The sequence below is a fragment of the Phaethon aethereus genome, assembly GCF_964289735.1.
Source record: "Phaethon aethereus genome assembly, chromosome: 3".
NCBI classification, from domain to species: Eukaryota; Metazoa; Chordata; class Aves; order Phaethontiformes; family Phaethontidae; genus Phaethon; species Phaethon aethereus.
The window spans coordinates 18,820,960-18,839,811 of record NC_138576.1 but is presented as its reverse complement, the minus strand read 5'-3'; positions in this window follow the sequence as shown (position 1 = coordinate 18,839,811).

The window sequence follows — 18,852 nt, the reverse complement described above, 5'->3', positions numbered from 1 at the left end:
TTGGAATAGCTTAGAGCTAAAAATCAACACAAGGCAAATATTTAATTTTTTAGCAGCAAAGTTGCCGTTTGAATAAGGAAGAATATTTACTATTTATTTTATGAAATTTAGATATTAAACACAAGTCTAACATGCCAATCAAGTTCCTTTCTCTTCTACTGTTTGTTCATAAAAATTCCTTAAATGACCCCAAAAGGGACCTGAGAACATCCCTTTAATTACTAGTGAATTTCATATAATTAATATATTTAGTACAGTTAGTCAAAGAACTGCATGATGGAGAGAGGAGTTACATTCTATTTATGTAACCCTAATGGTTACATAAATCTTAGACGAAGCAGCACTCTTGAATGCAGTGCCTCTGCACTCACTCCAACCAGATTAATAGGAGACCCTAATGCAAGGAGGTATCTTCAGGGTGAACACTTGTATGGCTAAGTTGGGAGCGATAAAGAGCAGTACAGCCATGCAGCACAGCATAACATGCTCATAAGAGCCTATGGGAATAGACTGTTCAGTTTTGGTGTCCATAGTGCTGAGGGAATGATGTAAAGTAAATCAGAAGGAGCTGCAGAGAGATGAGACCTAGAAACACTGCTTATGATGAGATTTTGAAGGGATCAGCGTGCTGAATCTACTCAAGACGAGATTGCTCGATTTCAGTGTGTAAGTGGCCCCCATGAAGAAAATGGTAGTAGATGGCTCTTTGCTGTTAAGGGAAAAATATGTAACAATGTGCTCAGTGCCATCTGAAATTTAGATTAAAATTTTAAATTTTGAAATACATGTTATCTGTTAGAACTACTTGCTTCAAAGTAGCTGATTTTCTATTATTAGAAGGTTTTGAATTAAAATTTGTTACCTTTCTAATATACATAGCATAGATAGAGCAGAAGATATGGCTCCAGGGTAGAAATTATTTCATTAAACTTGAGTTTCTCTGTCCGGCCAGTGCAGTTTATTCCCCCCAGCTTTACCATATCTGCTTGTTAGACCTGCCTCCACCTCAGCCAGCACACACCCACCCTCTCTCCAGATCCAGTCCGAGTCATCTTCCAAAAACCTTGGCTGATCAGTTACCAATTTCCAACCCCTGTTTCAGTCTAGCCAGCTTTCACGGTTGACATTTTTCTCCCCCCAAACTCCCTCCAGTCTTTGCATTCAGATCAAAAAGAACCACTGCCCAGGCCTAGCACAGAAGACCACTGAAACCACAGAAGACCATAGCCAGACCATGGGCTAAGGTACTGGCATCCAGTTCTTCATATTGTTTGACAGTTTGCATGCTCCCTGGCATACGTTTAGCTCACGGCAAATAATAATTTGTCAGGGAGCCACCACCCATGGCTTAGGGCACAACATGTTCCCGGGGTGAAAGACATAGACAAGGCCACCCTGTTGTGAGGGGGAAGAGTGTTAAATCATACGGATGCAAGTCACATGAGGCCGTTTATTCTCAGACAGAGAGCAGATCCTGGATTATTTTATTTATTTTTTCAGCAGCAGCTGAAGAGCATGGAAGAGAGGAAATTTCCTGCTCCCTGTTTATTTCTACAACCCTGGACCTGCCATCCTATGGCAGTCCAGAAATGCAGTATCAGGGCAAAAACCAGGGTGGTGCCCACTCTGTTCTGCAAAAAACTAAACTGAATTCAGATGCTTAATCAAAATTCTCCACAGAGAATGAGGGAACTGCAGCTTTGTAAAGGTGGTGCCAGGATATGGCCCAGCGAAATGTGTACAGAAGACCTCCAATTTAGAAAACTTCAGGCTCAAATGTTGAACAACTTGACACGGGCTGTTGGTATGCGAAAGGTTAAAAAAGTTGTTCAAAGACAGTGCTATTAACAAAGCAAGTTGATCAGAAAAGCTAAAAAGATGAGGATATGCATCTTCTGTGACTCCATTCTTTATAATATGAGTTGGATGATATCTAGTGAATTGTTTAAAATTATTTGGATTTAAATTAGTTTACCAAGGTCATTTAAAACTGTCTTCAAAGTGAGGCACAGTTACTGCAGACTTGACTAAGTTGTGTTGCAGGTTTTTGCAAAGTCTAGGCTAGTTATGCTAGGCTCTCACTTCTCCTTGGAGAAAGAGATGTTTGTTCCTCCAGAAGATGATCTCAGGTTTCCAGCTGGAAACTAACTTTAAGTGTTCTGAATTGCCCCAAAAGGAATGTACCACTCTGGCATCTAAAGACTCACCTGCTGAGGTTTAGGCAGGCCTTTATGACAATCCTGTCCCCAGATCTCTGTTCCACTTTCCTGTCCATCAATTTGCTACTTCTATACCTTCACCAGCATGTATATTACCTTATACTCCATGAAGGGACGCATGAAGGACACAGGTTTCCAGCCTTGAACTTGAATGCTCTTTGCAGATTTCAGCACAGACCTTTCACACTGTCTGTTGCTTGTTTTCTATTAATAGCCTGTTTTGTTTCGCTTTTTTTTTTTCAAATTAGAGGTGTTTTTCTGAGCCTGATGGTGTGTGAAATGACATGCCGTCCTGCACCATCAGCACATAAATAATTCACATCTCCACTGTACATACAACAGTAAATGTACTTACAAGAGTCAGGGCTTTCAAAGCATTATTGACCTCCATGCTTATGATTTTTTTTTCCCCAGTAGATGAAGTTATTTTTCCTTTTATTTGTAGGGCATATAAGATGCTCAGATATTACTATAATGGCTGAGGCATCAACATAAGATAAAGGGCTAACTGTGGAGCATTAATGTTGCTCTACAGCCTTTTAAGGGATGATCTGAGTTTCATTTCATTACATCTCTTATTAAACACTGTAAGTTCCTGCCATTTCCTATGTCCCACAAGAAATGTCAGTGAGACAAACATCACCACGTATAGTCTCACAAAGGCTGGAGTTTACTTTGCAACTGAACAATGAGCTCTAAAATGCAACCCCAATGATAATTTAAAAACCCCTACATTTTAATAAATCCCATTCACATCAGCTGAGAAAATTTATTTCATAGATAATACAACAAACTAAGAAAATTAAAATAAAATTATTAATTTTATTTTCAATTAATTGCCCTTGTGACAATTCCTGTGTTTCCTTTACACCTGGAATACATTAACAAATCTTGCAGCTTCTCAAGTATATCTCTGACAAAGTCTATGGGAAGCATGTTCAAGCAGAATCTAGGAGAGATTATTTACTGTAGCCAGTGATAAGAAGTCTGCACAATTACTTAGCTGTACCATAACTCCAAAGTTATTGAGAGTTTCACCATAGGATTATCATAGTGATCTTATCCTTCCATTTTTTTTTATTTTTTTGAATACACTAAGACCTCTGGGAAAGTCACTAAAAGCAAATCATTAATCATCTACCCCATGCTATCTTATTCATCCTTAGAGGGGCAAATTTGGTCCCACATAAGCTTGGAGAAGTTCGGTGCCTGACTTGCTGGTTAGCAGGGGAAATAGCTAGTGTTAGGTACCTACTGCAGTTCTGCAAACTGTTTTGCTCTTTGCAGACACCATAAGGTATTGACAGTCCATCTCATAATTTTTTTTCTTTTAAACAGTGCACTCAATTTTGTCCAGTCCCTTCATTCATTATTCATGGCTAATGAAGTATTTGCTGAAGCTGTGCCCTTCTCATCCTCCAGTTTCAGCACAAATCCTCACTGTAGGACTCTTGGGCTTATCTCTACATGCACTGAGCCCTCCTGCAGACAGCTTTTCCATAGGATGATTTCTGTCACTGCTTACCAAACCACTTTTAGGTCCCTTGTCCATTTTGTTAAGTAGAGGGTGACTCACACGAAAGAAAATAAATATGCAATTTCAAATATAGGCAGAGTAACAGATTAATGTGATAATTTATCTTAATAAGAGACAGATGGATGCACTTTTAATCATGACTATTTTCCAGTGATGGCAAAGATTGCATTATGGAAAATGAAATACTGTAGCTTAATAATTTGGCAGGCGTGGAACCGAAATTTGACCCTGAACCTGATCATGCCTGAGAAACTTCATGATAACTGTTGGAGTTCGGTGGGACTCTGCACTGTGGCTCCTTGTGCCTGTATGATAGCCTATTGATGGCAACAGCTCCTCTTAATGGAAGCAACTGCACTGACATTGTTTTGCAGGCTTGAAGGCATAACCAGCTTTTGCTTCACTTTGGGTTTAATCAGTCATAAAGTTTATTAAAGCCTATTTTTGTTGACATAAGGAAAAGCTAAATTCTGCTGAAAAAGAGAAAAAGTAGCAGCTTCAGGTGTTCACAGGCCAAATTTTGCTATGACATGGCTCTATGCCATGACAAGTAGGTATTTGTTATTCATTACAAGGCTGAAATTGAGATGTCAGAGGGCTCACAAAAAGGAGCCAGTCCATAAGCTATCCTCCTCTCCTGCAATTTCAGTAACTTAAAGAGGCTGCATGATGTGTAAGTCAGTGTGAGAATTAGGCTATGATTTCCAGTGACTCTCAGATCTTTGATAATGAATAAGATTCACCTGTGGACTACATCTGGATAAACTAAAGGCAAGTAACAGTAACCAACAAAATAATTTCTAAATTCTTACAAACGATGATGTGTGAAATGTGGCTCTGAATACATATGAACTGCGCGGGCCAGTTTCTACTTACTGTGAAACTGTCTATGTGTGTCCTGTGAAGAACACGCAAAAAGCAATATAACAAATTTATTTTGTCTTAAAGTTTTTATTGCACTACTTTTACTAAAGCCTCACTACCCTTTCTGGCCGGACCTCTTCAGGCTGTAAGTTCATTAAAGGCTTTATGTTACAAGGTGTGGAAAACCTCTTGAGAAGTCTTTGCTTCCTTCAAAGGAAACGGCAACTGTTCAGCACCAGTTTGTTCCCTTTTGTGCAAACTGAACTCTCTGCACAGATTTGCCAGGTAGCAAATACAGGCAGCAGTAACCATCACTCATGTATTTATAGAAGCAATGAAAATTTTGCAGCAACTGTAGTTCTTAAGGGGGAAAACACACTAACTTATGGAAGTTCCAGTAGAAAACAGTGCATAGAATTGTAAGAAAGAGTTCAATACTAAATTGTCTGATGTTTGTGAAATATAACATGCAATTAACTGTTGTCACTGTGGTATTGATGTTGCATTTGATGAGCAAAGCTTCTGAACTTGAACAATTTAATTTTACACTTAATTCCTTGAGCTAAAGAGATAGTTGTACGAATGAACTGTTTGCATTACATCTGAAGATGCATTATTGCACTGTGTTCATGCTGTTTCTGCATTTTGTAGAGCAATTTTAAAAAATTTTAAAAAACTTGTACATAAAGTGTTTTCCTGTGTAAATTAGATTAATCTACAGCTTGTGAGAATTCAGTCCAGTGCTGACTACAATTACACATTTGCAGATATTTTTAAAGAATATACACAGCGCTGTGAAACTTTAAATTCTGGTTGGAAATGAGACATAAGTTCAGTAAAAAAAGTCTTTGAAAAATGCTTATTTTCACATGAAAAACTCATCAAGAACTCCTATATCACAACAATACAGTACTTGCTGTAGTAAAGAGTTATGTCTCACAGAGAAAACTTCCACAGAGAGTCTCTGCCCTGAGCTGGGATACCTCATCCATCCCTTACCCTTGCAGATGTGGTTTTCAATCTATTGATTTCAAGTGGAGCTTCTTCAAGGTTACAGCAAAAGAATCTTAGGAATATCTCATCTTTGGCAGAACAAAAAATGGTTAACAAAATGAACATCAACAATTTGTTCCTGTCCTTTGCCAAGGAAAGATCCTCAGAGAAGCCCTCTAAATATCTATTATTTAAAAGAGATGCTTTTTGGGACTCTGTACATAAGAACAAAATCAGAGAAGGTTACTTTCTCACTCTGCAGTCCCAATGTAAATGTAAATGTAAACACAATGTAAAGTATGCCAGAGCTTCAGCTGCAGTGCTGGGTTTTTTTCAAAAATGTATTTTGTAAAACTCTTTATTATTATTAAATTGTGGAACAAAATATATATTTGTATATACATTTAAAGCTATTTCTTTTTCCAGCCTTTTTGTATTTTCATTTTAGGAGGTAGAAAAATCCTTTCCCTTTTCTAATTCTTCCATAAATAAGAAGCATTGCCCCCAGGAGGGATTCTATCACTGGGAAAAAATCACACAAACAATTGGGTCTCCAGCACACTCCAAGGAGCAGCCAGAACTTTGTAATCTGACCATGGAGCTCTGGTTCTTCGACAGGTGTATTGATCTAGAAAAAATTGTCATTGTACTCTGGAAATGGTCATCTCAGACCACTACAAGTAACTGTCTCTCAGATCTCTCCTGAAATGCCACCTCTACCATCACATTAACTCCTAACGCAGTTAAAACTTACACACAAATTGAGCCAGTGATAAAAGGAACTAGGAGCAGTGACAAGCTGACTATCAGCTTTTTGTCCAGGTAATAACCATAGCCCTTCTATCCTGCCTCCTGGCTCAGGAGCTCAGGACCAGCTTTCCCTTATCAAAACCCCTGCCCTTGTTTCCTCAAGCTGTCATTCAGGTGATCCTTACACATATTTGGAAAAGTCTTCAAAATTTTTTTCACTTTTTTGATATCCATTAATAAATCACTCCAGAATTACACTATGTGTACACTGTTATAAATTTCTCATTACTTATTACTACATAATTCAGTGAGTTTGAATTAATAATCAAGGAACAAAACCAATGCGATTTGAGTAGGCAAAACTGATTATCAGTGAACAGAGTTGGGACCAAAGAGAAAACTAAAGGCTGGGAACAGAAAACAGAAATAATCAAATACCTCAGACTAGTATGTTTATATATACATATATGTATAATATGTGTAATTAAAAAGTATATACTGAAATAAGAATTCAGTCATGAAAAACTTGTTAATTAGAAATACATGTTCAATCTGAAATGATTCTGAAATTCATTGATCTCTACATCAGAGCAAGATTAAATCCAGTGCTGAGCTTGGTCTCCATTGTTTTCCAGTCCAATAAAGAAACAGTCATCACTGTCGTGGGAATCAACATTATGACATGCCCAGTTAAAACACATAATATAGGATATGTCACCTGCTTCACACCACTGTCCCTACTGGATCAAGGTAGAGCAAATATTCCTTTTGGGGGCAAGTATTCCATCCCACCCAAGCTATCTGCCTGAGAATGGAGATTTCACTCAAGCCTATTAACTACACAGGCAGCAACACAGATGTTTGCACATTGAGAAGGCTATTACTTGAGGGAGTAAGGGTGCTGGCACCCCTGTCTTTAAATTCTCCACATAGAAGGAAACACCACCTGGAGCAGGAAATGATCCAGGGACAAGCAACCAAAGAGAAAAAGGTGGGTGGAAAGGAAGCGGGAGGATATCTATTGAAGGAAGAAATGTCTGTCATGTTCTTGCCAGCTGCTTTTTCTTTCTATTAAAATGCAGGTTTGTCTCTGTTCCTGCTCATGCTTGAGGGGGTGGGTATGTGTGTGTGTAGGATCTTCAATCTGCTGCGTTTGCCCCACAGAAGGTGGGAGTCAGCCCATGAAGCTCAGCAGCTCCCAAAACCATATGGGAGGCTCGGGAGAGGATGTGAGAGAAGTATGTGGGGGCTCAACCTGAACAGGAGGTTGAGCAGTGGTATATCTATTGTAACACAGCAGCACGCATATCACGAGTCTTTATCCAATGTGCCAGAAGGCTTTTTCAGTCAGGATTACACCATCAAAGCATCTCAGTATCACTCAGTAGTGTTGATTTAGAGAAAAAATTGTGAAAATAAAACATCTGCCAGAGTAGCACATATATTATTACAAAAAGAAAGAAAAAAACAACAACAACTTGCATTGCATGAAAATCTGGCCACGAAGTCAAAGTCTAATCCAAATCACCCAGGAGACCATCTTTGGAATAAGGCCATCTCAGAGTTTCTAGACAAAATGGATGCTCTAGCAATAATAAGGTTTGTGGCTGCAACAGCCATGTTGCCTTTCAGGATTTTTTTTCATTCACCAAAGCCTTTCTTTATGAAGCCTGAATATCCATTGTGCCCAGTGACTAAAAGCCATCTATTGTTTCCTGCCTCTTATACAGCTTAATGAGACTTTCTGGAGTGGATATAGCCGTATGTTTAGAGTTTATATGGCAATAAGAGAGTCTGATTTCCATCGTAACGTCAAATGTAAATGAAGGCTGTGGAGGACTGCACAAAGGCTGGGGAAATAGCCTCAAGCCCAGGTCACTCTCTCCCCCATTACAGGAGGGTAAGCCCCCGAGCCTGCAGAGAAGCCCCTGCCAGCTGTGGGAAGCCCTTGCAGGGGACTCCAAGCCAAGCACCGAAGTAGAGCTGGTCTGAGAGCACAACCCAGCACACAGCTCAAACAAAAGGACAACAAACTAACTCTAATGCCATACATTTCCAACACCGTTTCTGCGTAGCTTATGTGGTGTGTAATGAGCGTGATGGCATGGTGTAGTCCTAATGCTGGTTTTACCACATGTACTAAGAGCAGGCTGCATTTGGAAAGACAGATGCAAGCCCCCGTTGCAGAGCGCTCAGAAGATGAGTGATGGTGACTCTAGATATGTGCTTGTTTTTAACGGTGATCTACTATTTTAACTTTGTCAGTCAATAACTCTCTCTCTTGTGCCTCTGCCATACTTTTTGTCTGTCCCAATCATTTTATTCTCAGATGGTAATCCATGCAGCACCTACTCCTATCAGCGGATTGAAGATCCTACACCCCCTTCAATTTGTGTTGTTTTACCAGTGAGCAGGAAAACCAGTTGGGATGAAGTTGAATGATTTCTTAGGGCTAACTAATTAATGAGAAAGGCTGTCATCAAGACAGTGTGTAAAGTAACTATAGACATTATTTCTATTGCCCTGTGTCTGTGCTTGGTCATTGTATGTCCATGTTTCCCCAGATGTGACTTCTTTTTCTCACAAAAGTGTTGTCCAGATATTCTTAAATTTTGGATGCATAGAGTTTTATGAATCTGGCAGCCCAAGGGAAGCAACAGCTGTAACAACACATCCCCGTTGCTCATCTCCTACAGGAGGTATGTATGTAGGCAGAGCCACTCTATAGGATGTGAGGAGTTAGCCAGACACATCTTGGAAGGACTGGTGTCACCCAATTCCTTTTCAAAAGTTAGAGCACCCTGTTGTGGAATTTGCTGGATTTCTGCACATGTGAACATGATCTAAAGCTCATCAAAGTAGATCTGAATTCCCTAGCTGAGTGCATTTCAGATAAAGCTGACAAATACACTGGATTTGATAACACATGCACGAATTGAAAGGCTGAACTTTGCCTACGTACACACTTGAAAGAACATCACCAAAGGAATTCGTTCTCAGTGAAGAGACATGCAGTTGACTCACAGGTAGGAACCTGGGGACTTCTTTTGTGTGATGAACAAACACCAGGTATGTAGTCAGGTGTTTCTGAGAACTGTGCTGCCTTTTAGGTGTGTTTTAGCTCTAGGAGAGCTTGAGTGCCCTGCACTCTGCTGAGCTGCCCAAGCCATCACTGGTGTGGTCTGGTGATAGCCTGTGCTAGGAAATAAAATATGCAGAAATACTGTCTGCTTCAAGACCTGCCAGAAGTTTGTTGCTGTACCATCTGGGCTGTTTTTATTTTTCCAGCTGTGATTTCTTTGGGTTTTGCATTTTTAATTAACACAGTTTTGAAAGAGGGGCAACTTCTATTTAACCTCTTCAGTGCTGCGTCATGTAGTTGAGGCAAAATACAGTTCAACCACAAAGGCTCTCAAATTCAAGGTACCATCTCTTGAACTCTTTGTACTTCCAGGAAGTTATCATGGGTTATTATTCCACAGGCTGCAATGAATTCCAAAAATAGGTAAGGGCTTTTTTTCAGTGGGAAGAAGGCATATGTAAGTGGTGAGAGAAAGGCTGCAGAAATCAAGGCTCAGACATCCTTCTGGTAAGTTACTACCTCCAGGTTTCCCTATCTATATCTATCCTTTTTTCCTCCCCTCTCTTCTCAACTTTAGGACCATGTTAGAAAGAGTTTGACCTCACAGGTAAGAACACAATTGTGCATGTGCTCACCAGATTTGCCTAAATGTTCACTGCTACCTTAAAAACACTGTGGACAGAGATTTTGCAGTTACACCCATTTAGGCAGGAAACAGTGGGCTAGTACAGCAAGTGGCATCCTGCTGTCATCAGTTACAGCAGATAAAGACATCTTGGCAATCCCTGTGCATGGACTTAACTTGATGAGAAGATGACTCCAAATGGGCTTAAAATTTAAGTGTAACAGTGCCTGTATGAATAAAAACTAGTACCTTGATCATTTGCATTGCAGAATTTTACAAAGATGCTGGCTGAATTTTTCCTTTTCTTAACTTAACGGCAGAAAATAAAACTTTTTGTTACTATTTTTCATGGTTTTCTGCAGTGTATTTTTTGTTCTGATCTCAAGCTTTTCTTTCAACAGACCAAAATGAGCAGTGCAATTCAGTTTCCTGTACCTCACACAATCCTCCTGGACTTCAACTGCCTGTCCAGAAGTCTTCTATATGCCTTGTGTGATACCTGCTAGTCCCATGTTGATATGTCTCAGGCATCCTGGACATATCAGATGGGACTACATAGGTACATTTAGGAAGAGAATTGTTCCTAAACAAGGGAAACACATAGCTTTGCTTCCCTTTTTAACCCAGAGCACCTTCAGACAAGTGGTGCATGCCAGGAACTAAAATGGCAGTACATGACTCACACACATCTATTAAAATATAATAATTAAATCAGCAAAGTAATCAATCTCTTACCTATACAAACAGTAAAATTCAGCAGGAATGACATGCTCCATTAAGATTATCATCACCCTCTATTCAGGAGATAAACCAAATAATATAGGAAACAATACCAAGCTCTGTGGCAAATTGGAAACATAAACATCTTAAGAATAAAATATACATTAGTTGGCAATTACTTCTTAAAATATAAAACATTGCCTCTGTCAAACTTACTTTTAAAACGTCTTTCTGGTTGGGTGAACTGTCTACAGGGTCCATCACTTTCCAGAATCCAAGCCTGTTAGAAATTTTTGCCCCTGGCTGCGTGTATAATACATGGAATTGCAGATCATAGTCATATACATGACATTTGAAGTATTGGCACCCAAACGATGCTCGAAGCTGTGCCATTTGGCCTTCAGCTTTCCAAACGAGCACTCCACCATTCTGCAACTGCTGAAAGCCTGGCTGGAAGTTTTTATCACAGCCCCATGCTTTTTGCTGTAAGTCATGCCAGGAGAAAAGTTGATGCTCACACTGATGATCATGTCACTGAGAAGGAATTAACTTCCATCCTGCCCAGGAATGCTCTTCACAGCATCCTGCTGTTATCAGGAATAATGTTCATGAGCCAGCCCAAGGGAATACTTTAGCCCAGCAGAAGAAGAAAGCCATATCCACTGCAGTTAACACATCTGCAAACACATGTTTGGAGAAAGGCCTGGGGAATACGGATGCAATCTGCTCATTTAAGGTACCTAATATAAGCTTAAATTCTAGCCACTTGCCGAAATAGCTCTAAAATAAGAGTTTGAGTTCCCTATGGAGAGAGATAAGGGCTTCTGAAGGTTTCAAAAAAGAAATCTTACCAGCAAAAGTTTTAGATGAGATCTCTCTCTAAATATTCCTTCAAAACTCAGTTTAAGACTAATTCCCAGAATTCCCATGGCAAAGGCTTAAGAAGTTGAAAATGTAGTGTTAGTAAGATAGAAAGCTAAGAACATCAAAATTTCCAGGTGACTACTAGAACTGTCTAAAATAATATTAAAAATCAGCCATAAGTTGTAGAGAAGCGTGGCTTCAGATATCTGACCCAGCAAATGAGAACTATGACAGCAGAACACATTGAGGTCCTGGAGCAACATGACTTTAATTCTGTCTTCACACATCCTTACAAGGCATGGAATTAGATGTCTGGATTCTCAAGAAAGGAAATCTGGTAGAGATCTTGTAATGATTTCTTCACTCTCTCTGTTGGGAGTGATGACCTGAGTCACCAGGAACTATTTTTTAATATGCCTGAGGTTTTACAGCCTTGAAAATGCACAATAGGCACCACTACTTGAAAGAACAGTCCTTTGGCAAGACAAGCAAGAATTTTAGCTACCAGCACTTCTTCATTTTTGTTGATCTTAAGATTGCCTTGAATGTAGGTTTAAATAATTCTATTGTTAACTGTGAATAACATGATTAGTCTGAGAAGCCACAACAAGTTTATTTGGATGCATAACTGTACAATCCAAAATTCAGGAATTCATTTTCTCAATGTTTCAAACCTTCTGAAATGTTTGCAGTAAATTTATTCTACCACATCTAATAAGACTTTTTTTTTCTGCACTATCATTATATTTCTTCAAAGCATTTTCAATAAGAACACTCCAAATTATGTCCCCTCAGCTAGTTCATCTGTTCAGTCAATAAGCAACATTTTATTGCTTTTATGAATTAAGCCCACTTTACATCCAATCATTTTGCAAACATCTGTAGCCAAATCGGTCTAGGGAGCTTTTGAAAAATCAATCAGTAGGGAACAGCTTTCACTTTTTTTTTAATTTTAATAAAGTATTTACACATGTTTGCTCCACATGAAATAGGAAAAGCAGTAAGCTTGGTTGTCGAATTTGAACATTGCAGGAAAGCCCACATCACATATGTAAGATTTTCTTATTTAAAAAAGAGAGATATGATGATGGCATTAGAATGATAAACTACTGATAATTTGTGTCCTAGCTATGAGCAACTAAACTAGAGGTATTATATCAGTTCAGCCTAGTAACAGATCCTAATGTAACTTCTAAGATGTATAGCAAGGCCACAGTATTTCAGCTGTCTTTCTTCTACTACCTTTAGTTGACTAGGAAGCTAGAAAGAAAAAAAGGAAAAGCTTTTGAAATAAGGAATTGATGTTAGAGAATTTTGAGACTTTTTTATCTACCTGTATTTTCATTCCAAGAATGATAATTCATAAAGTTCAAACTTTTCCTAAGTATGTGTGATCTAGCTTTGACAAGAATAAAATTGCTGTTTAAAATGGGAAAGAATCCTAGCCCAGATTAACCCAAAGATTAGGATATTGATTCTTCAAGAAAAAGCACTTTCATTCAACCTGAAAGGACCTGACCCCATCTCTTCCTTTCTAGATGCCAGCTAAAATGCAGGAATATTCCCAGGTAAAATGGAGGCTTTTACACTTCGAAAGGGTTTAGATTCTTCAGATTATAGAATAGGAAAATTGTCTCCATTTTGGAAACTTTTTTGATATGGGAAAATACTTCTTCCTGCCCAGCTATCCCTGGAATCAAGAGAGTTAATGATTCCTGAGCCAAGTTGATTTCAGTAAGATAATTTCCTTCATTCTACCTTTGCTTGTTTTCTCTAACTGAGCTGAAAATAGTTTGGGCTGCTTTGCTATATTTTTTTACAATGCAGTACAAATTAATAACAGCAAGTTGTGCCCATCTGGTGTTTCCTCTGGTTGACATGGCAGTGAAGAGGGACATATTTCTGTCTGAATAACCTTGGAAGAAAAACATATCAATTATGAAGAACTAGACCAAACTGTGAAAAACTGATGCAAAGCCCTGGAGTGGTGACTTTTAAAAGTTTACCAGTTTTAACAAATTTAATTACACTCACTAAGGTAATTATTCAATGGCCAAGATACTTCCTGACATCAGTTATTGCTGAGTTAGTGAATCCAATGATGGGGATTGTAATAAGGTTGCAGATATTGGGAACCAGGTTCTTAGTTATGTAAAAGAACTGACGAATTCTTGGGTTTTTACCATTCATATACATCTTCCTTGAAAACATGAAGGCGAGTCCTTTGATGTAACAGGTTTACAAATTGAGAAAATTTGCATAGAAGAGACATTTTTAAGCAAAAGGCAGGTCATATGTTCCATCTTCTATGAATGTTATTCCTGATATCATGTTAGGAGAGTTCAGTTAGAAACGTATGTCGTCTTCGTACCTTGAAGAGACACCTTGTAGAGATACTTGCACCCTTGTAAAATAAACCAGAATGTTAATTCCTCTGCTGGGGATTTTTGGCTGCCTTCACTCAGAGGGTGGGAAAGCTGCCACTGTAAGTAAGTGGTGGGTTTCTTCTTCCTGTCAGTGTAACTGTTTGATGCAGAACTGCTCTAGCCTGGTCCCTGAAACCACTTCCAGTCCTTTGGGAAAAAAGGGCTTGTAGGAGTAACAAAGATCCTCTCCTGAAATTCAAGCCCTGCTTGGCACCAGCCAGCCTGCGGGGGGACGGCCTGAAGTCACACCGTCTGAGAGAAACTGCCAGGAACTGTGTTCTGGAGCCATCGTCAGGAGGGAGTGACCATGCAGGCCGCGTCCACTGGTGGGGGAAGTGCCCCTGTTCTGTGGGACAGAGCCGTAGCACCACCACCTCTCAGCTCTCCTCACCGCCTCAGGACGCTGCCACATGGGACCACCACCTGCAGGACTTGACCACAGCTCCTTGCCTCCTGCCCTTCATACGCACTGGCTCCTTGGTTTCACATCGCGGGAAGGTCTAGTAAAATGAAACAGCTTGACTCCACCCGGTCTTCTTTCCATTTTACTAGTGTCTTCCTTACCGTGCTTGGCTGCTTTTGCTATGTGTTTTTGCTTTTATTCTCTTAACTTATTCTTTTGCTCTGTGATCAATGAGAGTAAGCTCGCTGTGCAATCAACATGGGTACCCAATCTGTTTGACTGCATTTGGCATGTTAACTATTTTTAAAAATGTTCTTACAGGTGCTTAATATACATTGCTGGCATTTTATTTGGGAAGGTCATTTGAATATTTTCTCAGAACTGCTGAATTGTTCATTGATGTCATAATTAATTGTGTTACTTCTGATGTTTTCTTTCCTGGGCACTGTTTCATGTTATTCTAAAAAAAAACCAAAAACCCACAACACAAAACCAAACAACAAAAAGCCCAAATTAAAATATGATAAAACAAATTAATTGATTTGTTTCATGCTTGGTTTTTTTTCTTAGATGTTTTTTCCCCAATTTATTCCAAAAAAAGGAAATTGAATAAAAGAAGTAATTAATATCTTTTTTTCTCCAAAGGAAGTTTTAGATCATTGTTTGTTGTTTATTTAGAGATGGAAATTATGTGTTTGCAACTGGCATATTGACGGCTTCTATAAGCTTTACCCGGGAGCTCCAGGACAAAGGATGAGATTTTTAAAACAAAATGCTTGGGGCCAAATTCACTAAACTTCCTGTATTTACATAGCATGGGTGTTAGAGGCCCTACAAGCTTCGGTGTCCAGGCTCAAGCGACTCAGGGTACTTACTGAGCACATACATTGTCTCACAGACAGAGCAAGTACCAGTGATGAATGGTTTGGGAAGAATGGTTACAAAAATTACAGCATTTCTGCCAGTCCCTTTGAAGGTTTCTATCCCTAAATAGGATAAACACAGTTGATTTAGTATTCACCACAGCTGAAGGAATAGAAGACCTCAGTGAGGAGGCTGGAGGTAGCAAAGAAAGAAACCTCCTGAAGCAGATCAGCTGTCGATATAATTGAAGTATTTTATGTTGGCAGAAGATCTGTCTAGGAGGCTCCTGTTCAGCTTTCTCCCTTATTTTCCATGAATTCTCATCCCACATCCTTCTTTTCCTTTTCCCTTTCCCAGCTCTTCCCCTCTGACTCCCAGGTGTGCTGGATCATGTTGGGGTCTGTGTTTTAACAGAAGCAGTAAAGAATTCCAGCAGAGACAAAACCAAATGTCCAAGGTAAGAAATACCCTCACGTGTCCCCCTGAAGCAGCTCTGCAGTGTGGGATTCCTGCAAACAAAAGGCAACAACTCATAGGGCAAGTGTCTTTGTAGCCTTGTGACCAGTAGCTTTGTCTTGTGCTTTCTGCTCTTTGCCCAGCAACTGCGTAACCCAAGTGCAAAATGCATTTATGTCCCTGAGAGCTTGAGCCTACACCAGGAGCTGTATGTGAAAGCCAACATCACAAGCATTTAAAAGTGGTGTCTCCTGACGCGGCCTGATACGTCCTTAAAGGCTGTCTCATAAACTAAGGGGTGATATGGCCACCTTAAATCGAGGTCACCGGAGTAACCGCATACGCTAGACTGCTGTCGCCTGGCCTTCAGGGGAGCTTTCCTGCAGGCGTGGTGGTATTCAGAGCTCTGCCGCAGGGACCCTCTGCTGCCTGGGTGGGTCTGATCTCTGTATCTAGTTTAAGTGAGCTGAACTGTCTGGGAAGGTTCCTACACTCGGTTCAGTGTTAATAGTTGGTATGTTGTTACCGTAACTAACAGCTTCTAGACCTGGCATTTCACAGGGACAACAGCATCCGAGATAAGAGTGTGGTGGCGGTTTCTGTCTTAAACATTTCATGGTTCCGAGGAACTCGCACCTTTTTTTTGGTACAAAAGCTTGAACATGCCTCGATACGGAGTGGACCCCAGAAAAGACCGAGATAGGGTGCCGTTCCCTGATTGAATCAGCCTGCACAATGACCGGGAGGAGACACCAAGAGGTGCCATTGCCTGATTGAACCAGCCTGTTGTATATGCATGCAGCCTGTTGTATATGCATGCAGACAGAGATTGTGGGACTCGGACTGTATAAAAAGGACACCATCAGAAACAAAAAGGGGGACCCCACCACCAAGGAGCATCAAGAGGACCAACGGGGTGCTGCTGGATCCACAGGTGGTGATATCTTCTTTGCTGTCTTTCTCTCCCTCTTTCTCACACTCTCTCTCTCTTTCTCTCTCCTCTCTTTGTCGAAGTGTAAAAGATGTGCTGTAGGGGACTTGTTTGTTTAGTTGAATTATTTAGTTAGGATAGTTGTCATTGAGTCATTTATGTAACCTCATGCCTTGCATTTTGTATTATTAAATTGTTAAATTGGGTGGCTGGTGTCGTTTCACCTTAATTCAGTCCAGGGGGATCACGAACTTGGTCGTTGGTCTCACGGGGAAGGAGGTCGTCCGAAACGACTCCTTTGGGGCCGCGACAAAGAGCCACTGTGAACTTCTGCATTTGTTTCTTGTTGCCTTGCAGATCCGCCTGCAGAAGTGCAGGCAGGCTCGTGCTCATAGCTTCCCTGAGCAGCCTCAGCTTGGCAGGTTTCAGTCTTTGCTGATCCAGGTTTAGGTAATACTTAATGAGCAAGGTTCAGCCTTTTTTCAGCCGCATCTTCTCTCTCCTAGCGATTCATTTTGCCCTCCCAGTTGTGTTTTAATAGCCTCTAAAACTTATACATGTAGCACAGTCAGCAAAAACAGTGCTGGGATTCAGAATCTCACAGGCAAACTGTCAAAAATGAAACCAACTCTTCATTAACATTTTTAACAGCAAAGAAAAGAACTGGGGATCTATATGGTTGGTTTTCCCATTAAACTGTTAGCAGAAGCAGCATAACTATTGTCTATGCATTTCTATTCTTACCTTAAGAAATCGCATTTTTTTATAACTAATATATATATAATTATAACTAATAATGATTATGACGTGCTAAGTGCCAGATTTGAAAACACTTCTAACCTACATAATTTCGTTGTTTACAATATTAACTACTAAAGCAAAGAGAATTGTTTGTGACACCCCCTGGACAAAGACCTGAATGTAGATTTGCATTAATGCTCCAGTAAACAAATGATCATCAAGGAAAGATTAAAACGCAGAGGTGGTTTCCATTCTTCCTCTGTATTCCCCCCCTTCCAGTTTTGCTTCTCCTGTCATTACACGTACCTCAGCTGCATTTTCAAGTGTTTGATTATCATGTAAGCATACTCTATAAAATGGTACATAACAGCATCATAACCCATATGTTCCCTACCATGACAGAACAAAAGCATTTCTTGTGTTTAGTTGTAGAAACTAAACAGGAACCGTTCATTCAAATCTTCAACTTTCCCAAAACGAAACACAGAAAGTAGGTGTAAGCTACAATGTTCTATGCAATCCAATGCAAATGTATGCAAATTTCTTCATATTAGAATCATTGTCTAGTTGTCATCCTCACATGGGGCACATCAAAGCCATATGACCTGATTTTGCACCTGCTGTTTAATTAAATTTACAAGGCAGACACTCTCTCTACTCCCGGTGATATACAAATACATTTTTACTACCGCAGCTTCTAATTTACAAGGTAGTCGACTGCTGTGTTTCACCGTCAATAGCTGCCCAACTGCTCTTTGTTAAAGTGAAGATTAAAAACTGAAAACTGGCCACCATTTGGGTGTATGAGTTAAAAGAAATATTAAATATGATTTCCCTCTTCACCTTTTTTTTAAAAAAGGGGCAAAAGGGAAACTACAGTAGGAACACTTCATACTAATTATAAAATTCTTGATTTTTTTTCATTCCCCTGCTGTGAAGAGGCCGACAAACAGCACTTTTGTCAAGTTATCAATATTTTTTTCTGTTTTGCAGGAGCCATATGTTGAAATGTAGCAATGCACCAATGCTAGTAGCAATGATATTAGCAAAGCTGTCTTTTCCTGGATGATCATGCAGTTTTCAGGCTATTTAATTCACATCTCGCTTGGAAATGATTTTGCTGACCTTAATTTCCCCAAAAAACAGAGCCTGTTACATTTTCCTCCTTCCATTTTGCAGCCAGCAAGGCTGCATTAAGTCAGTAAGTCAGAATGCTCAGTACTATGAAATTTTGTCCCACCTTTAGACCAATTCATCAGCTGGTGCTCTACTATAGCTAACTTCATTGTTGCCAAAGTATATTAGTCATATTACGTAGGTGCATGGTGTGCACAAATTTTAAGTTCCCCAAACCCGCTAATTAATCTTTATTTCACA